This window comes from Nicotiana attenuata, unplaced genomic scaffold, assembly GCF_001879085.1.
Source record: "Nicotiana attenuata strain UT unplaced genomic scaffold, NIATTr2, whole genome shotgun sequence".
In the NCBI taxonomy this organism is placed as follows: Eukaryota; Viridiplantae; Streptophyta; class Magnoliopsida; order Solanales; family Solanaceae; genus Nicotiana; species Nicotiana attenuata.
Window position 1 is genome coordinate 21,165 of NW_017676585.1, and position 10,689 is coordinate 31,853.

Sequence of the window (10,689 nt, forward strand, 5' to 3'; positions counted from 1 at the left end):
ATAGTTTTTCAAAGGGGTAAATTTTATAAGTATTATTTTTTAAAAAAGGGCTATTTTTGCAATCCACTTGTTGGGCAACGGCAAATTGAAGCTGACCGTTGCCAACGATAATATCAATATTTTAAAAAAAAATTTAGATTTATAGCCTTTGAATCGGTCCGGCCGGGCCGGTTAACCGGTTCAACAGTATTTTTCGTTGACCGGGTTTGACCGGTCCGGTTAATCGATTTTTTTTAAACTGACCAACCCCCCCTAACCCCCTAACCCAGCCCACCCGACCCCTAACTACCGGTCCGGGTTACAACCGGTCTGAGCCGGTCGAAAAACGAGTCAACCCTGCCTGTTAAACAGGCTTAGTCCCCACTTACTCTTCACGTGACTCAAATCTCCAATCCAGAAGTTGGCGTAAACTGTACTCCCTCCGGTCCAAAATAAGTGATTTTTTGGTTATTTTTCACACATATTAAGAAACTCACCTTTTAAAATTAATTACCAATGAAATTGACCATATTAACCTTTACTAGCTCTTCACATAAATACTCCTAACACATACTTCAACATTATTTACTCCAAGGGCAATGTAGGAAAAAAATAATTAATTCAGTCTTGAAATCAGAAAAAATCATTTATTTTAGACCACAAAAAAAAACCAAAAAATCACTTATTATGAACCGGAGGGAGTACCTTGCCTAGAGCAAGCCTCACTAATTGTGGGATAAATGATTGGTACAACTTATTATTGTTCGCATTTTTTGGGATTTGAGAAGGCCCGACTAGAGAAAAAGAGGAGAGTCTTGTGTTATCGACTTTGCACCTACAAATTACAATATACCAATGAGTTGCTACTCAATTTTATTTTAGTTCAAATGTTAGTTATATGCCCATCTCTAACTCATTTCACAGGAAGTGTATCCAAACGATGAATCTGATTTCGTAAGAATGTCCTAATTTTAAGTTCAACTTTTAAATTTCTTACACTTACTTTATTATACTTTTCAAATTATAATTTTAAAATATATTATTTGTTAAAAATCAGATGAGGAAGTCAAGAGGCGTTTCTGGGAGGATTTGGATGAGATGGTGCATGATATCCCGCATACCGAGAAACTTTTCATGGGAGGATATTTCAACGGGAGATTTGCAGCCATACCCTATATTTATGCCACCTTTTAACCTGTACCCTATTTTTAAAAACTATTGATTTCGTAACCAACTAACAAAAAATTCGTAATAATATGACCATTATACCCCTTCCAAAACATATAAAAGATGCATCACGCATACCAGATTCAAAATTCCAGATCGCCTCCGTCTATCCTCCATCACTCCGTCTCTCCTCAGATCGCTTCTCGCAAACCAGATTTGAACGAGATTCAAATTTCAAATTCAAAATTACAAAATACATTGTAAGTATTCAAATTCATCTTCAGAATTGAAAATAGTTTTTGAAACTGATTGATTTCTTCATATATGTTTTCTGAACATGAACTCTTCACTAATGTGCTGAATTTGCATCCTAAATCTGTTTCACGTTGAATACTAACATTCTAATCCGACAAATTCAAATATGATGAAGTTTTCCACTGCATAATATTCGGGAATTTTTTATTTATTTGCTAAACAAGCTGAAGTTATTTAGTTCATATGTAAAAACTTCAAGAAAACAAGCTGAAACATAGCTGCACTGATTAAAAAAAATAAAACATAAAACTTCAGCATGGATGCTGAAGTTTTATAGTTCATTTTTAAAAACTTCAGCAAAAGAGCTGAAGTTTTCCTCCTACACTGGTTAAAAAAATAAAACATAAACTAAAATTTAATATTGCACAAAAACATAAGCATAAAGTGCTGAAGTTTTTAGTTATTCTTTAACAACTTCAGCAAATGGAGCTGAAGTTTTCCTTCTGCACTATGTATTTTATTTTGATATTTTGAAAAAACTTCATACCAAAAAATACTTATGTTTTCAGGAATATGTAAAATATTTTTCATATAATTTTTTGTATGCTGAAGTTTTTTTTAGTTCATCTGCTTAATATTTTGTCCTGTAATATGTAATTTTCGGATAAGTTTTTGTTAATTCCTCTATTGTTTTCTAAGTTAAAAAGGATTTTTAGTACATGCTTGAAAACTCAGCAAATGGAGCTAAAGTTTTCCTCCTGCACTATGTATTTTATTATGATTTTTTGGAAAAATTTCATACCAAAAAATATTTAATTTTCGGATTAGTTTTTGTTAATTCCTGCTGAAGTTACTTAGTTCATTCCCTCTGTTATTTTTCGAGTTTGAATAGAATTAATATTAAAAAAAAACGCACAAAAAACTTAAAACGAAAATAAAACATTCATTAAACATTAAAAAACACAAATTAAATTACATAAAAAAAATAACATTATAATCCTTTAACCAAAAGGATTATAGAAAAAAACAAAAATTAATCATCCATATTATCATCATCATCGTCGTCACTCCCAGATGGACGATCGTCTTCATCAACAAGATTATCAAATCTTGCAAACATCACAAGCGTATCAAGCTTGTTGTTGATTTCTTGCAGCTCCCTGTCGTATTTCTCTATGACCTCATCAAGCTTCAACTCAAATGCCTCAATGATGTCTTGTTTAATTTCGTCCAGTATTTGCCTGATGACAGCATCCATTTTTCTCCTTTTTATATTTTATCTGCTAAAATATATGTGTTTGAGTGAATAAACTCACAAGGTATAGCGTACTTATATAGGCAAAAAAACTTCTGCAAGGTATATGTAAAGGCAAAGAGGAATTTTAAACGTTGTCTAATGAAAAGCCTGCATGAATGTGATAGGAATGTAATTATTACACTAACACATACCCCCAACGCAATATAATTACTACTTTAATTGTGTTTGTTATGTTTACTCCTGTATAGTATGCAATTAATGCTAAAACATGCTGAAGTTTGTTGAATTCATTTGCTAAAACTTCAGCCCAATGTGCTGAAGTTATTTAGTTCATTTCTAAAAGGGCAAAATACATAGTTTACCCATTGACCTTGCATCCAAATCCCTGTTACACACCTCTCTATCACGTGTAACCTTTTACACAAACAACCTTTTAGAAGTGTGTCAATGACACACCACTTCTGTATTTGACCATTTTTTCTAAACATGTGTGTGTCATGCATGAATAAGGTTGTGACACGTGTCACTAACTTAAAAGTAGAAAAATAATAAGAATCCATCCAAGTTTTATTTAAAAAATAAAGAAAAAGAGAAGGACTCCCCACCCAACTCGTCGGAGAATCCACTCCGGCCACCGATGTCAAGAGAAATCTTTGTATAATAATTTCACATTTTTCTACAAATGCATCAGGTTTCAATTCCACAAAGTCATTAAGTTCCAAATTATGGCTACAAGAGAACCTTTTTTTTTCTATAGAAAAACTAAATTAGCTCTCTGCTCCCCCATCTCTCCTGCACATCATCGCAGGTGACCACCACCACCATAGCTGGCACCACTTATCATATCACCTTCACATCCATTGAATCGGCAACTTAAAATTATAATTCGAATTTTTTTGACATAGGTTCGAATTTTGACAAACCCAGCAGGTAATTCAAAAATTTAAGCCCAATAAATGTTAAAATCAATTTCAGAACAACAACAAAAATTTAATTCAATAAACAAGCTCAACAATTCGGTCCAAACAATTTCCAATATTGTTGCGAGATTTCTCCGCCCAAGCGCCGATTCGAAAACTCAAGAAACTCCAACAATGAAGGTTCAGAACTTTCTCCTCCCAAATGATGATTCAAAAATTTGACACCACCATAAAACGTCGAAATTTCTGAATGAAAAAGGAAAAGATAGAGAAGATGACTAAATTACCTTATTGATTGAATAATATGGTGTAAATTTGTAGATTGGACTTTATCTTCTTTATGGTGAAGCTGTCGGCAAATTAGCTCAGATGGTCTTTTCCTTTTCTTTCTCTTGTTTTTTCTTGTCTCTGTTTTTATAATAATCTCCATTTTGGTTTAATTTTTGACAGATGGTTAAATAAGATTTTGGACAAAAGGTTTATCTTTCTCACGCTCTTATTTTTTGTGCTAAACACGCGCATGCCAGCTAAGCAAAATGGTGTGTCATTGACACCCTTCTAAAAGGTTGTGTGTGTAAAAGGTTGTCTGTGATAGAGAGGTGTGTAACAGGAATTTGGGTGCAAGGTCAATGGGTAAACTATGTATTTTGCCTTTCTAAAACTTCAGCATTTAATAAGCTGAAGTTATTTTTCCCGGATTCATCAATCCTGTCATACAACTTTTTCAAAAAAACTTCAGCCCAATGTGCTGAAGTTATTTAGTTTATTTCTAAAAACTTCAGCACCTAATAAGCTGAAGTTTTTTTTCCTGGATTCATGAATCCTGTCATACAGTTTTTTCAAAAAAACTTCAACTGATATGCTGAAGTTATTTAGTTTATTTCTAAAAACTTCAGCACTTAATAAGCTGAAGTTTTTTGTGCAGGATTCATTAATTATGTCATACATCTTTTTTCAAAAAACTTCAGCAGAAGATGCTTAAGTGATTTAATTCATTTGTAAAAACTTCAGCACAAACAACCTAAAATTCTTTGTAATACTTGCCACTAAACATGCTTCTGCAGGATGAGTTCGATTTGCGTTGTTATAACTTTCAATGGAAGGTGGACTCCTGATTCAAATACTTGGATCATAATACAAAACATGTTCTATTTAATAAGAACATATCATTCAATACTTTCCTGAAAAAAATTAGTGAAGTTGCAAATATTGATTCAACCAGATATTCACTAAAAGTATGGTTTGATATCAAACAAAATACAAACAAAGAAATGCTTGTAACTTCAGATGAAGAACTCATTGCCTGTATACATTTGCTTACAACTGATTCAGCCTACAAGAATTTCCATTTCGTCATCGAAAAAATACAACATTCAGAATCTCCAGCTTTCAAACAATCTCTTGCATATACAATAGTTCAGAACCTTTTGCTGATTATCAACATGAACTAGGATAGCCAATAATGGAAGTAGACAACGACCAACACCCTTCTAACATTACAGTTGCTTCAGAATATACAATGCTGCAACAATTACCCGCTCCTCCAATAAATTCATACCAGTTTGTCGATGACCAAGAAGAAGAAGGACAGCTAAAAATGCAAATTGACAACCAACACACAATCCAACAAAGTTTTTTGTTACCTTCTGCAATGATAAGCAACAACGAAGATGAAGTAAACATGGAGCTTATACCGATAACATCAGATATAATTGAAGTAATTGCTGAAACTTCTAGTGCTTCTCAGAAATCAAGAAAAAGAGTGAGGAGAAAGCTGAAAAAATCTCCACCATGTAAAATACTTAAGCACGATGCATTGCCTGAGGAAGTAAGAGCCGGATCAATTTTTGAGAACAAACAAAACATGACTCTGCAGCTTGGAGATAAACCAGAAAGTTGAATTCACTGTTGTTAGATCATGTTCAAAGAGATACGAGCTGAGATGCATCGTGGAGAAATGTGGTTGGAATGTACGTGCTACCAGAATAAAAAAGTCCACACTATTTAGGGTAATAAAATATCATAACAACCATGAATGCTCGGTTGATGCAAGAAAATCAGATCAGAAGCATGCTACATCAAATTTTATAAGTGAACAAATTATAGAACATGTTCGAGAAAAAAAGATAGAGGTTACCCCAGCCTTTGTACAAAATGAAATGAAAAAGAAATTTGGAATTGACATTGGTTATCACAAGGCATGACGCGCTATTCAAAAAGCTGTTGCTTGCATAAGGGGAACACCGGAAGAGAACTACCATATTCTTCCTTCATACCTACACATGATGGTGCACAAAAACCCAGGAACGTACACAAGCATAAAAAGAGATGAGCGGAATAGGTAAGCAAAACAATACTAACCATCAGCCTGAAGTTTCAAATGTTCGTATTTGAAAAACTTCACACCTTATGATTTGTTTTTTTTGTGTTTCACTGTACAAATTTGCTTACATGTTCTTTGCTCTAGCGGCATCAATAGCTGGTTGGTCCTACTGTAGACCCATTATTGCAGTAGATGCAACATTTTTAAAGTCAAAATATCGTGGTGTTCTATTTGTTGCTGTATCAAAGGATGCAAAAAATCAAATCTTTCCTCTATCTTTTGGTGTAGCAGATTCAGAAAACAATGAGGCATACATTTGGTTCTTCGGGCAAATGAGAAAAGCAATTCAAGTCCGCCGTGAACTAGTTTTCTTGTCAGATAGAAACCAATCGATTGCAAATAGGATTAGAAAAGTTTATCCTGAAGCTCACCATGGTATCTGCCTCTATCACTTTGAGAAAAATTTAAAGCAAAGACATGCAAAAGCCACAGTAATAAATCTTTTCCAAAGTGCTGCAAGGTCATACAAACGTGAAGATTTTAATCAGTTAATGTCCCAACTCAAAAGTGTTGACAAAAAAACATACAATTACATAATGGAAGAGCCTCCAGAGAGATGGGCTCGATCGTGGTTCCCACGGCGACGTTATGATATGCTAACAACAAACATGGTGGAATCAATGAATTCCGTTTTACTAAATCTCACGACCCAAAATCCACTAAGGGTCGTGATGGCGCCGGACACCATTGTCAGGCAAGCCAACAACAATTACTAGTAACTCCTCGTTTTAAATATTTCTGAAATCACTTATTTTCTACGTTTAAACAAATCATAATAAATTCCACAGAATAAATAATGAAACATTTAACAATTTTAGATTTTCTGAATAAACCCATAGACATCCCAGAACCCGGTGTCACAAGTGCATGAGCAATTTCTAAGAAAAATCGAATAAAGTACAACAACTGTCCGGAATACAATTGGACAGAAAATAATAGAATCCTGAGAGATACTATACTAGCTGCGGGTCGCCTCGAGGAAATACAACTCACCTAGTCTCCGTGTCAACCATGCTGCTACGCCCACTAAGCCACTAGAAGAGCATGTGCCTGTGCAACAAAAATGCACAGAAGTGTAGTATAAGTACAAAAACAACGTGTACTCAGTAAGTATCCCGCCTAATCTCGAAGAAGTAGAGACGAGATGACAACTTCAACACTTACTAAAGGTCCAGTAATATTATTATTAAGGCGATGACTCATGGATTTATTAAGGACAACAATAGATTCAAGTAAATTACTAAACAGGTAAAAGTTCCTCTTTATTAAAAGTCTCCGGATTCATAATCCATAAATTAACAAGTTTTCTCAAGTCGGGAGAGCAGATATTAGTATCAACAAATATCAAACCAAGCAATACAAGCATGCGCAACTCATGCCGAGGTCGTACCGCCCGATCCAACAATATTTAAAATGTGCATTGCCGAGGGTTGAGCGGCCCGAACCATAGATGCATCTATTACCCCGCTCGCGAATCATGCATGCGACGCGGTCAAATATAAATAAACACGACAATCAGTCAAATCTTGAATTTATCAAGGAACAATTATCCAAGGAAAAGCCAAATTCTCTTTTAACAATTCAATCTTCTTAGAAATTCATTTACCAATTCGATAGGATTTAAGAAATTCAATTGTCAATAAGATCATAGATATTCCAAGTATCGCATGCTTTTTGGGTCCTAGACTACCCGGACTTACACATATTAGTAGCTACGCACGGACTCTCGTCACCTCGTGCGTACGTAGCCCCCACAAATAGGAGCACATAACCAATTATTTCACCTATGGGGACAATTCCCTCTTACAAGGTTAGAAAGGAGGCTCACCTCGCTCCGAAGATCCATAACCGACCTTCCACGCCCTTCCGAAAACTCAAATTGATGCACAACGCTCTAAAACTAGCCAATTGTTATGCAAAACCATTAATATACGATAAACTACTCATATTAATCCAATTTATAACAATTCCTAACCCTGATCGGAAAGTTGACAAAAACGCCCTCGGGCCCACGTGCCCGGATTTTCAAAATTTTTGAAGAATAAGTTTACCCATAGCCTCACGAACTCAAATATATACTTTTCTCTTAATTGCATACCCAAAATTGTGGTCAAATTCCAAGAATATAAATTTCTAGGTCTTTCTACCAAAACCCCAAATTTCTACCAATTTACATGCTAAAATCTATACATAATCGATGTATTGAACTCAAGATGGATGGGATTAGATTACCTTATCGTTGATGATGAAAAATCCCACTTGAAGCTCTCCCTAAAATCGCCCAAGCCAAGAAAAATATGAGAGAAATGGCCAAATCCCGATTTTTAAAACACCTCTCTGCCTCCAGCACTTTCCGCACCTGCGGTCCCTTGACCGCTTCTGCGGTTACGCAGGTGCGAGCTTGCCCACGGCTTCTGCGATTTCCTCCAGGCTCCCATTTCCCGCTTTTGTGCTTCTTTTCCCGCAGATGCGGTCCCGCTTCTGCGACCAGACGACCGCATCTGCGGTCCCAGCTTTCTTTTGCCAAACCGCATCTGCGACTATTGGGCCGCATCTGCGGCTCCGCACCTGCGTCCCTTTTCACGCATGTGTGGTTACACCAGCAACCAGCAACTTCAGCCTTCCAAAAATCCCATTTTCGATCCGTTAACCACCCGGAATCCACCCGAGGCCCCCGGGGCCCCAACCAATCATACCAACCAATTCCAAAACACATTACGGACTTGCTCGAGGCCTCAAATCATAACAAACAACGCTAAAACCACGAACCGAACTCCAATCCAAGCTTTATGAACTTTAGAATTTCAAACTTCTACTTTTGATGTTTAAACCTATCAAATCACGTTCGATTGACTTCAAATTTTGCGCACAAGTCATATTCAACATTACGGACCTACTCCAACTTCCGGAATCGGATTCCGACCCCGATATCAAAAGTCCACCTCCATTCAAACTTCTCAAAAACCTTCGAATTTCTATCTTTAGCCAAATGACTCCAAAATGACCCACGAACATCCGAATCCACTTCCGATCGCGCTCCCAACTCCAAAATCACCATACGGAGCTACTCCTAGACTCGAAATCCCAAACGGACATCAATAACACTGAAATGCACTGAGATCCAAACTTATGAAATTTTTGCCAAAATTCTAACTTCCAAAATAGGCGCCAAAACGCTCCTGGGTCATCCAAAACCCGATCCGGGCATACGCCCAAGTCCGAAATCATCATACGAACCTGCTGGAACCTTCAGATCCCGATTCCGATGTTGTTTACTCTAAAATCCAATCCTTGTCAATTCTCTCAACTTAAAGCTTCCGAAATGAGATTTTCCCCTCCAAGTCAACTCCGAACTTCCCGAAATTTAATTCCGACCACGCATACAAGTCAAAATGCCTGAATTGAAGCTGCTCATGGCCTCGAACTGCTGAACGAGGCGCTAGGGCTCAAAACGACCGGTCGGGTCGTTACATCCTCTCCCACTTAAACATACGTTCGTCCTCGAATGTGCTAGGAACTGTGCTAGGGTTGTCTGGAATCACTGCTTAATACCTCGTGCACCTACCCGTGCTACCACAACTCAGTTGGGCACACCAGCTCGATCAAATCTAAAGATGACCTCTTTCATTTAGGCAAACAAGCCTTGGAGCCCAGTTTCAACATCCGAAATCCTCTGCCAGGCCTGCTTTCGACACATGGACACCGAATCAATCACCACGCGCTGCACCAAAACATGACTGCGTATCTTAGCTGAATTCACACCTTGCCCCACTTTACTCACGGGACCACGATCGCATTCTCTGATCGAATAACTCAAAGTTCCACGAATCTGATGCTCCCATTGCACCTCATGACCTACATAGGTCTTGCTCTAACTCTTACAATACCGCCACGACGGAAGAGATGCGTAAAAATTCATAACCAATTGCCGAACCAACAAATCATTGGGTCTATACTCCTGTCAGGAACCATCACCTCATCTTGAACCAAATAATGGCCTTAGCTCCTTAATGTACTTCATATAATCCGATCGCACTGATCCTAGATCCAATAACCTTATCTTACTCTGTACGAACTGCTCAGGCAGCAAGTCACCCCTGACATGACCAAAAGTCTCATATGATGCTACAACGTGCCAATAGGCTACCACTCGAACGCGATACATAAAGAAAATGAACTTTGGAAGAGACTACTCAAATCACGCAACTAATATGAAGTTTCCTCAGAAAATGGAGAAACAAAACACGTAGAATGGAATACAAGGGACTGTAATTATCATCACACTGTTGCGGCGTGCAACCCGATCCGCACATAAAACTCACATAAGGAGATACACATCGAGCTGAATTGCTCATCACAACAAGATACCGAATATCGGTCACAAGCACGCTAAGTGCATAATACCATCCCTGATGGGACACATAGTGACAAGCTACAAACTCAAGCACAACTGAGGTGCAATATACGATCTGAATCTCAAGAGCCATTCTGCTCATATAACATCATCTCTACGCGGAACTCAACACATAAGCAATTTCCCAAGCCGTCTCACAACTCACACGGCACAATATATTATTACATGAACACCCTGACCGCCCTTCCATAAGGAGCGCATTACTGAAATGGACACAACTGGCCTGACATAGAGCCCATATTCACATTTAAATCCATCCATAGACCTCAAGCTGATTCTGATCGCACCGAACTAGGCTAATAACCTTTCAAAG